Here is a 17,827-nt window from a genome sequence, read left to right on the forward strand (position 1 = left end):
GTTAAAGATCATTTTCAAAGCACATTTGCACTTGTTTTTTTCTTATGAAAATATCCTGTATATCCTTAATTTGGCAATATAAATGTGACCAATTGTTTTAAAAACAGAAGTGATGCTGGTTATTAAAATGTAAACTGTTTTCTAAACGAAAAACTTAAAGGAATGTAATTAGAGAAGTATAAACAGTGGTTAATATGTTGCTTCTTCAAAAGACATATTACAACTTACAATCTTTCTTTATAAGTGCATGTTGTTACTGTTTAATCAGGTGTGTGAATGTATTCAGCTGTTAAGCAATCCTATTAGCTGGGAAATTGTATTATTATTTGCTGGTCTGTTTATGTTATATTGTTGTTGGCACTCTAAGTTTCTCTTTTTTCTCCAAGCTTTTCTTACTCTGGTCTCTGTATCTGTATAATTGTCTTTTTTAGCTTTTATCTTTAGAAAATATTGAATAGAGATACTGGGAGTGATTAACTGTGTCAGAATCACAAAGTTCTAGTGCTTTTCAGATTAATCCTAGAGACATTATGTTGCCGTTTTAAAAGACAGAAGGACCTAGATCCATCATGGAGCGCCACAGCAGGGTTGTGGCCAATGGTCTTTCCTGCCTAGGGAGAATCCACAAATGGTGTCTAGGAAGACCTGCTGCTGACCAGACCAAGGCCACTTCAGTGCATGACATCTTCTTGGACTCATCAACCTTGACCTCAATGGTCAGAGATCTCTCTACTAGTAATCCTAAGTGTTGGTGACAAAAATGAAGAGAGCAAAATAGGGAATGCTCTCTATTCTGGGGAAGCAACAGTGGAAGATTTGCCTGAGTAAGAAAATCTCCTAAAAGCTTTCTGTGTCCATCTAAACATTCATACATTCATACATACTTCATTCCTTTGTTCATTCATTTATTTTCCTTGTCTTCTCATAGAATATGTTTTTGAGATCAGGTTACTAATGTTGCTGTTACAGGAAATCAGATTAATTTTAAATTTCTATATGCAATAAAACAAAAGCCTTTGACATCTCCCTTTTATTCTCAACAGTTAATAAGTTTAGAAGCTCAGTGATATGGTTTGGCTGTGTCCCCACCAAAATCTCATATTGAATTCCCACATGTTGTGGGAGGGACTCAGCGGGAGGTAGTTGAATCATGGGGGCAGGTCTTTCCCATGCTGTTCTTGTGGTAGTGAATAAGTCTCATGAGATCTAATGGTTTTATAAAGGGGCGTTTCCCTGCATGAGCTCTCTCTCTTTGCCTGTCACCAGCCATGTAAGACAGGACTTGCTCCTCCTTGCCTTCCACCATGATTGTGAGGCCTCCCCAGCCACGTGGAACTGTGAGTCCATTAAACCTCTTTTTCTGTATAAATTACCCAGCTCTGGTATGTCTTTATCAGTAGCATGAAAATGGACTCATACATTCAGTTTTAAAACAAGTTACATGAAGTTGCAGAGCTCTTTAAGAAAGCCATGACTTGCCCAGACAAATCAGTACTGGTGTGTTAACTGAAATCAATTTGATTTTTCTGGGCTTTGTTTTGTATTGGCCCCTTCTTATTAAATAAAAATAAGAAATTCAAGAAAAATGTTAACAAATAGTTTTGACAAAACCGAATATAATACACAAAACATATTGTGATGCAGCTTAAAATTTAAAAAGAAAAAAAGAACAGCTTCAAGAGAATTAAGTACTAATTAATTACTGAGAGAACAATCATCAGAGCTAGATAAAAAACATCTAATATCTTTCGAGAAACATTACTTATGTTACCCAATTCTTCCTTACACATCCTACTGGCTAATTGAGAAAGCAATGCATTAAAATCACATTGAAATGAATTAATATGATAACTGGAGGCAATGAGAGGTAACTGAGACATAATTGCAAATGCAGAATTTTTTTCAATTTGAAATTGAACGTTTAACAACCAATTTGGAATTTTCTATTTTTGAAAATCCAGTAGCTCTTGGAGTGAATAGACCAAATGACTCCATTTTAATAGGTCTCATCATTGATCTCTGCTTATAAAATTTGCTTCATTGCCTTTGTGTACCTCAGACTGAAATGCAGAGCTGTTCTGGAGTCTCCAGGTAGTCCAGGATTTCAATGCAAACTTGTCTTACACAAAGAGGTCTGTAAAAATAATCTGGCTGCTATGGTTTGAATGTCCTCTCTAAAACTCATGTTAAAGTTTAATTGTCATTGTGATGGTATTAAGAGATGGGACCTTTAAGAGTTAATTAGGTCATGAGGGCTCTGCCTTCATGAATAAGTTAATGCCATTATCATAGGAGTAAGTTTGTTATCTCAGGAATTCAGCCCCCTTTCTCTCTCTGTCTTGCACCCTGCCTCACTATGTGATGCCTTCTGCCATGTTAGGATGTAGCAAGAAGGCCCTCACCACCTGTGGCCCCACAGTCTTGGACCTTCCAGCCTACAGCACCCCGTGACAAACAAATCTCTCTTCTTTATAAATTGCCTAGTCTATAGTATTCTATTATAGCAGCAAAAACAGACTAAGACACTGGCCTTTTACTTTTGATTTTGTTTCTATTGATTTTTACTAGGTACATCTAATTTCAGCTCTTGAAGATGGCTGACATGGTCATTGAACTGAAGCTTTGTGGTGAAGAAACTATTAAGCAAATGGGGAGGAGGAGCCATACAATTTCACTTTACTGAGGAGCTAAGAACTAATTTTATTCCAAAATCAAACTCATGCCAAAAATGGGCCAATGCAATCATTTAGGGATAAAGAACCTGGAGTTTCAGGCATGAGTGGAAAGGGGCTGAGGGGTCCAGAACATGCCACTCCAAAGAAAACCCTCTTTGGCATAAGGGTTGTTTTGAGCTGAAGGCAATTGAGAATCAATAGATGCAGGAAAAATTCTCTACGCTTTCTTTTGTGCCTAAAAGCAATGCATAAACTTGTCTTTGTGAAAATAACATGAAGTTTTCCCTCTCCTGAACCCAGGTGAAGAGAGCTACCATTATCACCACATATGGAGAGCCAGCACCAGATGAGTCAGTCTAAAAAGACCTTACTAGAATAACCCTTACTTTCAGTAGTTCCCTGATATATTTGCTAATCACTTTCCCACAAGTTATCACCCCTAGAAGCCTAAAACCCCTCTCCTTTGTCTAGTCACTTCTTTAAAACTTATCGCCTTTTGTTAAAATGGTGTGTAATCTCTTAAGTCTAACTGCTTCTTTGTTTTTTTTTATTTTTTTACTTCTTTTTTTGTGAAGCCCTTGTGCACACAAAATTAAAAATATTAATACTATTTTTATGCCTTTTCTCCTGTTAATCTGACTTTTGTCAGTTTTGTTCACAGACTCCAGCCACTGAGCAAAAAAGGGTGGAGGAAATGTTTTCCAACCCTACAATGCACACTGTATCTCTGTGTAGCATACACCTCTGTATGACAATTTCCCTTGTTGTTTGCTTCAAGACACACGAGCTGCAACTCTGAATCGGGAAATAGAACTTTACTCACTTTTGTGGAGCAATTGGGGGATGAAACAACCTTGCATGCTCCTCTGAGGAGTATGCCATGAGAGCTCAGAGGCTACTATTATTGGCTGAGCATTGGTTGTCAAAATCTTGATTGATGTCCAAATTCTTCTGGTCTCATCCTAGACTTGCGAGGTGTGATCTCCATAGGTCTATTCCCATCCCTTTCCCCTTCACCACACCTAGTCCCACATTCTTTTCTGCATGCTGTGCAGTGTGCTCTGCTCTATTGATCACCTTAACCCAGCTGTGTGCACTCTTCCACTTGTCCTGAAAACAGCACACCCATGTAGCCTCCTTCTTCGGTGATGTCCGGGTCATGTGTTGGTGTTGTGCACACTCTTATTATGATCATTTGAACTCTTATAACACATTGTTTAACACAAGTGAAAACGTAAGACAAACTTGCAGGTTTCAGTTATTTAAAGATAAACCATGATATAATGTTCATATCTATTCAATATATTTAAGATAAGCACTTCAAATTCTCATTTAAATATCTTAGTCTTGCTTCATCTGTAAAGTCATAACTTTATTAGTTAAAATGCTTATTTGGATAATTTCAGACTTTCACAAAGGTTGCGAAAATTGTACAAAGATTTTCTAAATACTCTTCACTTACATTCCCGAAATATTCCTACATTAGCATTCTCTCTTTCTCTCCTCTCCTCTCTCTCTCTCTCCTCTCCTCTCTTGTCTGTCCTCTTTCTCTTTCTCAAGGTTCTACAGTTACTGATCCTGACACTTAGGATGTGAGTTTAGGTAGAGCTTTGGGAAGCTCAAGATCACTCGTCATTTTATCTGGTAATGTCTTTTGCTCAAGTGACACCTTTTACTTCAACTGCTATTGTTTGCCTCACTAGTTTCACTTGTGACATTTTTCAAAAATGCATCATGATTGATAGAGTTAAAATTAATCTTTCTTGACATAAAGCATATTGTGTTCATTGCCGTGGGCCTGCTATGTTTAGTATTGCAATGCCAGTGGGTTTATATCACCTACCAGTTTATCTTGTTATAACTCATCTGACTGCTTTATCTCTGTGAGGTGGCTGTTTAGAGCTTTGGTTCTGAAGTCAGATGATTTGAGTCTGACTCTTGGCTTTAGTTCCTGAATCCTGGACAAATACCTTCACCTCCCTGGGCCTTCCCTTCCACATCTTCCAGATGTGCATATGGTAGTGCTTATCTCATAGGATTTTGTGTATGTGTGAGGATTGAGTCAGACAAATAGGAAGTATTCAGTGTGTTGTCCATTGTTACATTAATCTAAAAAGAACATTGGATAAAATTTGAATATCTTCTGTGCCTAAAATGTCTATAGCCTTTCTCTTATTTATTTGCAATTCTCTGCTGTTTGAATTTCTGATAGGCTCTACATTTCTAAGCTTTTATTTAGTCTTGATTAATTTTAGTGAAGTTTTTCTTCAATTTACTCAAAATAATGTATTTACCATAGGAAGTTAGTAGTTAAAGATGATTGTTATGTTTGATCTTTACATAATTAAAACTTGAGAATTTTATCCTTTCAGTTCCTATGTAGGTTAGTTGTTCCTCAATATGGCTAATGTGGGTGGTATCTTGGATTGAAATATCTTATTTCCTCAAGTGTACAATCCATTTTAAATAGCAATTTGTGTGGTTGGTAACCATTAACTTGATAGAAACGTTAGGTCTTAATCTGTCTCTACAAAATTCATGTGTTGGAACTTAATTTCCAGTGGGGTAGTGTATTAACTCATTTTCATACTGCTATGAGGAAATACCCAAGACTGGGTAATTTATAAAGAAAAAGAGGTTTAATGGACTCACAGTTCCACATTGCTGGGGAGGCCTCACAATCATTGTGGAATGTAAAGGAGGAGCAAAGGCACATCTTACATGGTGGCAGGCAAGCGAGTGTGTGGAGGGGAACTGCCCTTTATAAAACCATCAGATCTCTTGAGACTTATTCACTATCACGAGAACAGCATGGGAAAAACTCACCCCTATGATTGAATTACCTCCCACCAGGTCCCTCCCATGACACGTGGGGATTATGGGAGCTAAAATTCAAGGTGAGATTTGGGTAGGGACACAGCAAAAACATATCAGGTAGTATTAAAAGGTGGGGTCTCTAGGAGGTGATTAAGTCACGAGCATGGAGCTCTTAAGAATGGAATTAGTGACCTTACAAAAGATGTGTGAGGGAGCTGTTTGCTGCTTCCACCTCTTCTGCCAGGTGAGGATGCAGCAACAGGAAAACATGTTGGAAGCAGAGAGCAGTCCTCACCAGACACTGAATCTGCCAAAACCTTGACCTTGAACTTCCCAGCCTTCAGAACTGTTCAAAATAAATTTCTGTTCTTTCTAAATTACCCAGTCTGGGGCATTCTGTTATAGCAGCAGGAATGGACTAAGACAATTTTATTGAACATCTATCTAAACAAATGCTACTTCCTTTACTCAAAAATAAAACATGAAGTTTCTTCAGGTCAGGAGGGCCTCTTAGACCAAGTCATTGGTCTGACCATGAGATTCAACTTCCAGGATCCTTTTCTGAGTCTTGCTTCTCTCTCTCTGCTAAATTTAAGTGCTCTTGTTCACCATTGAGTCACTATGTTTAAGTAGAGCCCTGCGGCTCTCACACTGCATGTCTGTTTGAATGCTCTTGGGGGCCTTGCAGGAGTTTTAATGTGGACTGATGTAGGCATGAGGATTCTTAGAGCCCCATGGTGTGTTTTCTGTTCAGTGAAATTTGAGGCCCATGGCCTACCCAACCTCTGATTCTCTGCAGCAACCTCCAAGGTCACGTGGGGACCTGCAAAGTTTGTTCTAAAATTGAGGTGATGAGAGGGGGCTGAGTTCAGAGTGCTACCTCCTTCCACACCAGCTCTACACACTCATCTCCCCTCCACACTCACACTCCTCTGTGCAGTGGTGCAGGCTCCAAGAAATTCCCTTAGAAAGAACTCTGCTTAACTTTGCTCTATCCAGCATTTCCAAACTTAATATCCAATTAGTGCTGTGGTAATATGTGGGCTTATTTTATTAACACATTAAATAAGGATTAGTGGCTATTTCAAAACACCTGCAACAGCTTAACATGTGAAATATATGGTTTCTGTTGGTGACAAAGGTACGGGTACCGTAGCTTGTTAGTTGCATTTATAATTAAAGGAAGAGCTAAATTTCAAATAAAAATTACTGAAAATAAACATGAGATTATTATTTATCCCAAATTCACAGACCCCCTCCCAACCTCACCTTCCTGCCCCCCGCTGCACTCTCTGTCCATGGGCCCTGGTTAAGGGAAACCCAGGTTGGAACAGGACTCAGGGCTTTTCTTTGACCTGGGTTTTTGCAAACACAAGAGATGCATGGGCTGGACATGGCGCTGGTGTGAGAGCTGCACTTTCTGTAGTGACCCGAAGCCTGAATTCACCTCAACCTCCAGTTCCTCCTGCCTGGGAGCTGGTGAATGCCCATTGGATCCATTGGAAAGGGTGCATCTCCCTCTTGGCTGTCTCTGTCCAGAGCTGTTCCTCAGGGACTTCTTTGCATTGGGCTCCTGCCAGTCTCAGGGACTTCTCGGTCTCTTTGTTGACGGCCCATCAGAGCTCACTCCACTTGTGAAGGCTTTCTCCTGTCATTCTTCCTGGAAGCTCTTTGAATACCGACCATGGCTGAGTACTGCACTGCCTCCCTGCCCAGCTGCCACTGGGCTTGGCTGATTTTCAACCTCAACATGAAAGGGAAACTTTCAGATGGCATCTGGGCTTTGCTATTTCTGGTGTGGTGTCATTAAAAGCTGCCTCAGTCTAGCATCTGTGATTTTACTTTTTGATATAAAAAAGATATGAACTGTTAGTGCAATAGTGCAGAGAATATCCAACTTTTATTTTATGTATATATTTTATTTGTGTCTCATAAAGGGGTTCAGGGCACAATAACCCAAAGCATGGCACTTTGACATTTGAGAAAAACAGCAGAAGCAGGAAGGTCTCTCTCATCTTGCTCTGCCCTTCTACCCTGAAGCAGGTCATGAGACCCTCATTCAAGAAGTACACACTCTATACCCAAAGAAAAGAAACATTCTTATCTCTGAAGACGCAGAGACATAGAGAATAATCTGAACACACCAGCCTTACTAAGCCACCCCATGCCTCCCAGGTTACTACCGTTAGATCACGCTCCCTTTGTCCAGCCATACTTCCCCAAGACTGTCCACTCTTCATCAAACCTAGCATAAAAAACATGTTTCCCTGTTTCTTTGGGTCTTTATTTCTGAAGACTCCCACGTCACATACAAATTATATTAAATACACTTGTCTGCTTTCTTCTTCTTAATCTGTCTTATAGGAGCCTCAGGCATAAACCTAGCAAAGGGTGAGAAAATATGTATCTTTTTATTCCCTACATTTGTATTTATGTTGAAATGCAAAGACAGGCAAAAATAGAGGGCTATACGAATTCAGCAGGATTCTAAATTATTAATTTGGAAAGTACTTTCAAAATCTGGAGGAAAGTTTCTAATTACTTTTGGAAGGAAAGGCACTATTATGTAAGAAAACCACATTTTCTCTCATGCATTACTAAACTAACTACAGAAGTCACATCCTTATGCCTTTTTGTAGCTAACATTGTTTCTGACCCCTACAAACTGACTGAAGCAAACAGATCAAGTTGATTCAGTGTTAGGTAAATAGGAGGGTGGTGAGATTTTAAGATAAACTTACCAGAGCAAGAAAGGATCAGTGCTTCAAACAGGTGCAAAAAAAGTAGGGGAAAAGTAGAATTGAGCACTCTTGTTTTCAAGTTAGAAAATGTTCACATTTGTTTCTAATGTTTACTTAAACACTCTAATACCCTAAAAAATCGACATCTTTGAATTTGAAGGTCAGTGAAATATAAATAATGCAGTTACTGCTTTTTGGAATATCTCTGTGGATTCATTCAGCACTCTCGCTATTTTATTATTTATTTATTTATTTATTTATTTATTTATTTTGAGACAGGGTCTCGCTCTGTCACCCAGGCTGGAGTGCAGTGGCGCGATCTCGGCTCACTGCAACCTCTGCCTCCCATGTTCAAGCTATTTTCTAGCCTCAGCCTCCCGAGTAGCTGAGACTACAGGCGTGTGCCACCACACCCAGCTAATTTTTGTATTTTTAGTAGAGATGGGGTTTCACCATGTTGGCCAGGCTGGTCTGGAACTCCTGACCTCGTGAGCCACCCGCCTCGGCCTCCCAAAGTGCTGGGATTACAGGTGTGAGCCACTGAGCCCGGCCGCTCTTGCTATTTTATTTCTTTCATTGTTTTGCTAAGAATTTTAAAAATTTAAATGTTTACCATATAAAATATCTTACTGCCTTGGCATTTTTATACCATACATCTCAGAATATTATAATTTGTAAGTTTATCTTGTAAATTATCCTTTGTTACAAGGATTTCTCTTTGGAGAAATCTCCTGGTAGCTGCCTGCATGACTGGCAAATTGAAGTTGGAATCTTTTATGGTCTGTATTAATTGATCTGATTCTTAGAAATTAATTCGCTTCCTAAGAAAAGTACCCTCTTCATTTCTGCTTTTTGCAAGGAGTCATTGGCATTTGTCCAACAGTTAATGAGAAATTATTATATAATTACATTTAACTTTTTTCTCAATTCTTTCTGTGTTTGACATAATGATGAAAAAGAAACTTGAATGGAAAATGCATCAATAAAATAAAAGCATATTGCAATTATATTCTGACCTTGGCTTTTCCCTCTATATTTCTCACAGGTTAATTATATTCTAAAGCATACCAAGCTCTTCGTGTTTGCTGCTGGAGTGACTGTGTGTTGCCTTGCCCTTAGATGAAGCAATGCTTTTGTAACCTCTGAAGATGCCTGAATGGTCTGAGGTTCTAATGGTTTACATTTTCTTATCGTTCATATGGATAAAAATATGGCTGCATTCCAACTGTCAAGATACATTTGTGTGTTGCCTATAAAACTAGCTCTTCTGTTTAAATGAAGAGCAGATAAAAAGCATATATGCAATTAGTCTAATCTGTTCAGTGGCAAATTACAGAGCAAAGATTGTGGTAGGATAATCTTTCGGATTATTCATTCTGAGTTTAAAAATGTTTTGGCTTCTAACAGAAATCCTTTAATTATATGCTAAAGTGGCGATAACCTCATTACAATAGTTTTGCTTATTCCTCAAAGCATTTATTAGTTTACTTCTTTAAAATTTGAAAGTGACTATAAAGTTAGGAAGTAAACATTTTTGAAAAGATCAATTAATGATTTAATAATTTGAATTGTTCTCCAAAGATTAGACATGGCAATTGAAAATAAATGTAGAAATCTCTTCCCTATGGTCATCAAAATTTTGACATGTATTCATATGCCTACTTATAAAGGAGATTGGCAGCACATAATTGATACCATCTAGCCTTTATTTACAGCAATCAAACATAAGACCTTGACAACATTAACATGCCCTGTGTGCGTGTGTGCACATACTCATATGTACACACACTCATATATACACACCCACACATATAACACCCATACACACACATACATATACACACATATACACACAGACACATAAACACACACATACTCTTCACAGTCTTTCTAGGTGAATCCCCCAATCTAAAATGGCCTCCCTCCACACACCCTTTTTGTTTGTATTATCTCTAGCTTGCCTTTGTTTTTTTCATTGCCCAGGAGTGCCAAATGCATCCAATTTCATCTTCATTTGTTTATGGGCTTGTCTATCTCCCCACTGGAACAGTGCCCAGGGGGATAGTGGCTGTTTCTGAATTGTTCACTGCTGTATCCTCAGTACCTAGATCAATGCATGGCTCATGATAGGTGCTAAGAATTTGTTCAGTGAATAAGTGACTGTTTCCATTTGGACTTAGGCTTGTGCAGGGGAAAAAACAGATTGCTTTTCCTCTGCTCTCACCCCACAGTCAACACAGAAGACTTCTATGGCCAAATGTGTGCATTTCCCCCCTCCCCCAATATACTAAGCAATCAGTCTGTTCTGCAGCAGATGCCAGCTGGGAGTCCTCCAGCTCACTCAGTGCTGAGTCTACTGGAGATAGCGTCAGACCCCACGGAGTGAAGGCTGAGTCTCACAAGACTGCCTCCACTTCCGGTGCCAATCGCAAACCCCAGGTTGTTCACCTGTCTTCTGACTGACCAGCTATAAATCAGGGATCCCATGGCCTCCTCTTTGGTTTAATTAATTTGCTGGAGCCACTCATAGAACTCAGGAAATCTCTTATGTTTGCTAGTTTATTACAAAGGACATTACAAAGACTACAGATGAAGAGGTGCACAGGACAGGGCATGGGAGAGGGGTGTGCCACCCTGTAGGCACCTCCACGTGTTCAGCTGTTTCAGAAAATCTCTCAAACCCTGTTCTTCCTCTCCTCTCACACCTCAGCAGCCATTAATGCAGAAGACCTCTGTGACCTAATGTGGTGGGGTTGGTTTCTTCACATAGCAAGCAGTGGACACCAGCTGGGTGCCCTCTAATTCAGTTCTAACACTATCTACTTGGAGGTAACCTCAGATCCCACAGGTTGAGGCTCAGTCCCCAAGACAACCTGCCTCAGACACCAGTGGCAAGTCCAGGCTCTGAAACTTCTGACTGACTGGCTATAAGTTGGGGATCCCAGGATGCTCTTTGGGTTAAATTTGTTGGAGTGGCACACAGAACTCAGGGGAACACCAACTAGTGTTTACCAGTTTATTGTAAAGGATATTACAAGGATACATCCATCAAGGATACAGATAATGAGATGCAGAGTGAGGTATTGGGGAGGGCACAGAGCTTCCACGCCCTCCGTGGGTATCACGCTCCAGGACCCTCCCCAGGCTCAATCATCCGAAAGCTCTCTGAACCCTGTCCTCTTGAGTTTTTATGGCAGCTTCATTATGTAGGCATGATTGATTAAACCATTGGCCATTGATGATCAACATAACCTTCAGCTTCTTCCCCTCCCTGGAGATTAGGAGGTGAGACTGAAAGTCCTAGCCCTCTAATTGTGCCTTTGTCTTTCTGGTGGCCAACCATACCCTGAAGCTATCAGTAAACATCAGCAAACAAAAAGACAGCACTTTGAAGTTTCCAAGGATTTTAGGAGTTGTATGCCAGGAAAACTGGCAAAGACCAAATATATGTATTTCATAATATCATAGCTTCCTTCTCTGAATTTCTGTAAGACTTTAGCTTCAAATGTGAAAATAAGTAATTCAAAATCTAAGCTACTGAAAGTTTGAAATATTTTGAGCCTTAAGGAAATGTGATTATGGGATCTGAGTCATGCAAACCGGCAGCTGTAATGTAGGCAGCTGTAATCTTTATTTCTCTGATTATAGATTAGCCTTCTTCCTTACCTACAGTGTTTTGTAAAATGCTGCAAATGACTAAAGAGTGACAAGAAAGACCCCTTCCCTCTTCACTACTGATCTTTATTATAGATTAACATCCCTCTTACCTTTATCACACAAAGACTTTGGCTATCACATTGCCTAAAATAAAATGTTAAATATACACTTTTAAATTGGAAAAAAAACTAGCTGTAAAGAAAAGAAAACATGTCACATGGAGAAAAAAGCAAACTGCACAAATTAAATTTTTGCAACTAATAAACCAGCCTTGCATAGAAAATGTTATAATCCTACTAAACTTCTTTGTTTTCTGCCTAATGAGAAATAAAAAAATAAAATCCTAAGCCCCCCATGTGACTAAACAGACCCCCTCTTAGCCAAGAGGACCCTGGAGAAACCTTAAAAAAAACAGCTCTCAGCCATGACAGTATAGGATATCAGATGCGCCTCAAGATAGACCCTCCTTTGCTAAATGCCATTAGACTTTCTTTTCCTAAGGTTTAAACAAAAACCAGCCCTCTTGAAAGACTTACTTGACTGCTGATTTCAACCAATCACCTGACACTAGCCCGGTTTGGTGGACAGCAACTGATCAACATTCCTTCCTGATAAGAGACCACCAACCATGGAGTGGTTCTGATCAGTTTAAAGAGACTGCACAATGAGGGCCTTCAGGTCATCTGCTTTACCTTTTGATGTATAGGATCTAATTATAATACATTTAAATGATAAGTCTCCACCCCAAAGTAAATGTGGGATACATGTTACTTATATGTTACTCTACTACACATGCCTATGCCTCCCCTTTGTAAAATATTCAGAGCTCCTCTTATAACCTGTAGAATATGTATACCTAGCCAATCTGTTCAACATAAGTTTCTGTCTTATCCTTCCCTCCCTTGAAGTGCCTGCTTTCAGCTTCTGAAAGAGGCTATGCTTCCCAGCCTACAGGATGCCCAGCCTACAGGCAGCAACCTTTTATGAGAAATGAAGCTCTCCTTTCCAAATTTATGAACCTCATGATTCTTCAGATGACACTATATATAAAAGCAAAACAACTTTTAAGTTCAAAGTGCTGACCCCATTTCTCTAGTGTCTTTGTCTTCCAGATGGTCATTCCCAGCTTTTCACCAGAATATGCTTTTTAAACTGGATTCTGATCATTTCTATTATTTCAGGCTGACACACATAATTCATCACCTCCTTCATCTTACTACATTCATTCATTCATTCATTTACCATGTCTTCCTGTGAGCTCCCTGAGAGCAGGTTCTGTGGTAGGTAAATTTGTGTTCCCTCTGGCACTCAACTCAGGAACTTGACATTGAAAGGTGCTTAAACATATTATTGAAGAAATGCATTCATTTATTCAAGCCCTGTTTCCTAAGAACATTTCAGTAAAGTCTATTCTTTAAAAATGTACATCTATGGACATGTATAGATATTTGCTTGATTATAGCTAGGAGCCAGTATTATCATTGAAGATTTGTTCTTATTGTGCATGTTCTCATAAAACCAAGTCTGGACACGATCAGTGTCTGTCCTTGGCACAATTGGAGAAAGATCTTTGCTGCCACAATTTCCTAAATGCCTGTCTTGTTGTCCAAGCATGAAAGGGTTTCCTTTGCCACATCCTCACTTTGCACTTCTCAGAGTCAGGTTCTCTGTGTCCCTGGCACTTAAATCATTTTAGGCTAAAGGAAAATGATAATGAAGACACACATTCTCCCTCTCATTCACTGCCTCTCTCTTTTGGTGGTTTCTATCTTAATGGATTGATATGGTTTGGCTCTGTGTCCCCACTCAAATCTCATGTTGAATTATAATTCCCAATGCTGGGGGAAGGACATAGTGGGAGGTGATTGGATCATGGGGGTGAATTTCCCCCCTGCTGTTCTCATGATAGTGAGTGAGTTCACACCAGATCTGATGGTTAAAAGTGTGTGGCACATCCCATTTGGTGTCTGTCTCTCTCTCCTGCCACCATGTAAAGAGGTGCTTTCGATTAAGTGAAATGAAATAATATTTACTAACTACGTCCCCTTCACCTTTGCCATGATTGTAAGATTCCTGAGGCCTCCCAGTCATGCTTCCTGTTAAGCCTGTGGAACTGTGGGTCAATTAAACCTCTTTTCTTCATGAATTATCCGGTCTCAGTAGTTCTTTATAGCTGTGTGAGAACAGACTAATACATGGATCTTAATCCTGGAGATGGACTCTTAAGCATTGTCTTTTTTGGGACAGCACTGGAATAAAAATTTTCAGATTTACATGAGCCAACAGAAGAGAGCAATGCTCTCTGTTATCCTTGGGGAAACAATGGGGAAGACAAAGTCTGTGGCACCCTGCAACTCACCCCATAAGCTGTTGGCCTGCTGTAAAGACATGTAGGGTATTAACTGCTTATATGACAAAACAAATTTTGATAAATTTGATTAGAATTTTATGTCTTGTGCTGTTTTCTAGGATGCACATGGGGAAGATGGACATTTTTGTAATTTTATTAAAGTTCTGTAGGATGATGCACTGTGTAGCTAAAGGTGGTTGTTGTTGTGATCTCATGTTATGGTTCTAGATTTCCAGGTAGTAATCTAAGTGTAGAGTAACATAATGGTGCCAGCCATTCATTTTATGTTAAGTGTGCTTTTCCCACTCTCATACCACAAAGGCAATGTTAAATAATTACAGAGAATTGATTATGAGGCCAAGAAAATGAAAGGCTACTTTTGAATGATGCTTTAATGCAACTTTAAAGTTAAATGTGAAGGAAACAGATAGACTTCTAGATTCATTCTGAGCACAAGGCCCTGTTACTTCTAAAATCACTGAGTTAATAATCTCAACTTGGGAAGCCTGATTTGCTGTTAAAGATCATGCAAAGAGTGAGGCTAGTGAATATCAGTGATTCTAGAAAAGTGATTCTCAAATATTTTATTAAGTTGCAGCTAACAAAATTGTTAAGGAGAGACCTGAGTAGAGAGACTCCTGAGTCTAACACTTAGTACCCTGAAAGTTTAAGATTTGGACTCCATTTTATGAACATTTTAATCCACGTGATCATTGTTTTGATTGAAATGTCTATATAATTGAGCCTGGTCTTAACGTTTCCTTAAATATTCACCATTAGAAGTAGTCTTCTGTAAAAAAAAAAAAAAAGGATCTCTTAGTTGGCTGATCTTGGCTTGCTCATTTTAATACTAGGAAAATGATGTTAATTTTTTTTAAAAAGACTTAATGTTGCCATGATTAAGGGTGATGGTTACTGGTGCTTAAAAATAACTTCCCTCCCCAATTTTATGATATTTGTGCATTTTAGAAATTTTTGAATATCTATTGAGGAAAGCATTGAGCATGTCACAGATAACCTCTGTTGATATTTTTACATAAACCTTTCTTTTTACTGTGCTTACAACATTTTAAATAAAATAAGATCACATTGTGCAAAGTAAATATGGAGTCCTTTGTAATCTGTATTATTTTAAAATTGAAGTATTAAAGATTATTCCATTCCATTTAATATTATTTTTCTGCATCAGGCATTTGAACATGTGGTCTGTGACCCCACATAAGGAGGTGATGGCAGTGATGCCACCGCCTGTCAGGAAGGCAGCTGCAGCCTCACACCCAACAGCGTTGAAGCTTAAGGTCATGGCTGGGAATGTAGACCCGTCCAATGTTCTCAATTTGTTTTCCAGTGAGGGCTCTAGGACTAAATCCTCTTTCATGAGTCATGTGAAAGATGAAATGTGGGGCACTGAGTTTTGCATTCAAAATAAAAAGAATAGAATGTTCTAACATCTGTTACGTTGCTGTTTTGCTTATTCTTGTGGAACTTAAGAACAAAGTGAAAACGCCTATTGGTTAATTGCTTTCAAATAAAATGTATTCATCCCTAATTTGTCCTTGTAAAAGGGTGCCCATTCCTAATGCAGGTTCACTGGCCGTGTGCACTCCGTGGTCCCAGCAGCTTTCGCTCCCTGGACACCCGCCGTAGTTGGCGTTTACTAAGGACCTGTTGATCTGGAAAGACAAACAAACCCAACCCAAAGGGGATTAAGGGTGGAGGGAATACATTTGTGGGTCGTTCTTTTCTGAAACAATATTTCACTCCTTTTGCTTCTTTTTAGGGTATCGTGCAGCAGTTTTTGGTGTTACTGACGACCAGCTCTGACAAGAGTCTTCGGTTTCTTAGCTTCAGGCTGGACTTTAACGAGCATTACAAAGCCAGGGAGCCCAGGCTCCGCGTGTCTCTGGGTACCAGGGGGCGGCGCAGCTCCCACACGTGAAGCTCGTGGTCCTCCCAGGGAGCTGCGGGTGATGCTCGTTGCACTGCTAGACACGAAATTCCCATCGACGTCCTGCAGGAACTGCATGCTGACCACGAGTGCGCCATGTTTCAGCGGAGCGGCGTGTGGGAGAAGCCACGTCGTGTTGCACACGTCGGAGTCGAACGCATTTGTAAATCACTAAGTCAAGTAGGCTGGCTGCACTGTTCACATTTGTCTCTAAAAGTCTTCATCGCCAAAAGATACCATAATTTGCTGAGGCTTCTGAATCTTAAATGCTGCATGTTATAACTTACATTTGTCACTTTAAAAGAACTGTCTGTTTAGCAAAAACTATGGCAAGGGTATATTTATAAAGTGATAATGTCATTGCTGTTGTTTAGCATCCTCTTCAGAAACTTTTTTTTTGCAATATTATTAGATTAAACTGAAATCCATAGAAAATATAGAGCGCATTTTATTATCTTGGTATTCAAGGTTGTGAAGTGTGAAAATTTTTGTATCTTAATTTATCTATTCTTTTCTTTCTCTTTTCAAGGTTTACACTTACATATTTAATTTACTATTCTAGATAACTTCTAAAATAGTACAGAACAGGAGTAGGAGTGTTGTGGAACAAAAACATCCTTAAACTTAAATTTCTTGACGCCACCAGCTGAAGCAGTGTGGCAACAGGAATGACTAGAAAGTTAACAAAGTATTTTATTTTTAAAATTTTGATGAGCATTATAAAGAAATCGATTTGGATAATGAAGGTTTCTTTTTTCTTTGACTAATTTTTCCTTGTAAATATTTGTATACTATTGACCAGATGTTGGGGAGAACGGTATCTGTAAAAAGTCAGGTCATATCAGTTTGCCTTTATCATGCTGTATAAGTGAAAACTTAGAAAATTGAAAGCAATTATCTTTCAGAGCATTGGCTGTTTTTTGAATAGTCTATTAAGTGACAGTTCATTTGCCAGGGGGGTGGGGATTGACGGGATTTGATTTAATGTAGTGTAGCATATGAATTATTTAATCATAATTAGAAACCAAGAAATTAGATTTTGTGTGACTTTCGGTGTAGAAGCAAAGGCAATGTCACCACTCAGGTCTCAGGAGCGGTGCTTTAGTTATCTAAATCCGCCTCTGACTCCTTTAGATGTGGATTCCCTTTAAAACTAAAGGGGCCATCAGGAATCCTGGCCATGCAGAAATGATTCCATGGCAAAGGCCAGAAATTCTTAGGATAAAAACTTAATTTAATTTTAGTTTTAAGGTTCATAAAATCAGAAATTTGAAACAGGTTTCTCCACTGCAAGTTTTCCTAGAAATTATGACGTATTGTGTATCTCCGAGAGAGGTTTGCCAAGGTTATTGACCATGCAGCCAGCTTTTATTTTATTTTATTCTGAGAGTTGTTCCAGGGATTAATCCTCGGTAGAAACCACCCTAGCAAAGGCCCCCCTCGATTTTAGGGATTACGACTCCATTGGAGTGTAGGAGTCACCAGGACTTAGGTCAGATTTGTGGGCTATGGAGGGCTTCTGGGAGGTGCGGCCCTGGGGGGTGCCTGCGGGTCTGGAGGGTGGGAGCTGGGAGGGGGTGGGGCCTCTGAGGAGCTGCGTGAGACCCACTCCCCGTCATTGTGGATGCACAATCAGGCC

The 17,827-nt window shown here is 39.4% G+C and overlaps 1 long non-coding RNA gene across 1 annotated transcript in view; it reads left to right on the forward strand.

Annotated features, from left to right (window-relative positions):
* LOC129011565 (uncharacterized) overlaps nt 1-16,625 on the forward strand; it is a 24,699-nt gene extending 8,074 nt beyond the window's left edge. The window contains exon 2 of the long non-coding RNA XR_008493362.2: nt 16,021-16,625. This is a non-coding gene — a long non-coding RNA (uncharacterized LOC129011565). The remainder of the gene's footprint in view (nt 1-16,020) is intronic.
* Nucleotides 16,626-17,827: the final 1,202 nt, after the last annotated feature.

Source organism: Pongo pygmaeus, chromosome 14 (genome assembly GCF_028885625.2).
Source record: "Pongo pygmaeus isolate AG05252 chromosome 14, NHGRI_mPonPyg2-v2.0_pri, whole genome shotgun sequence".
NCBI classification, from domain to species: domain Eukaryota; kingdom Metazoa; phylum Chordata; class Mammalia; order Primates; family Hominidae; genus Pongo; species Pongo pygmaeus.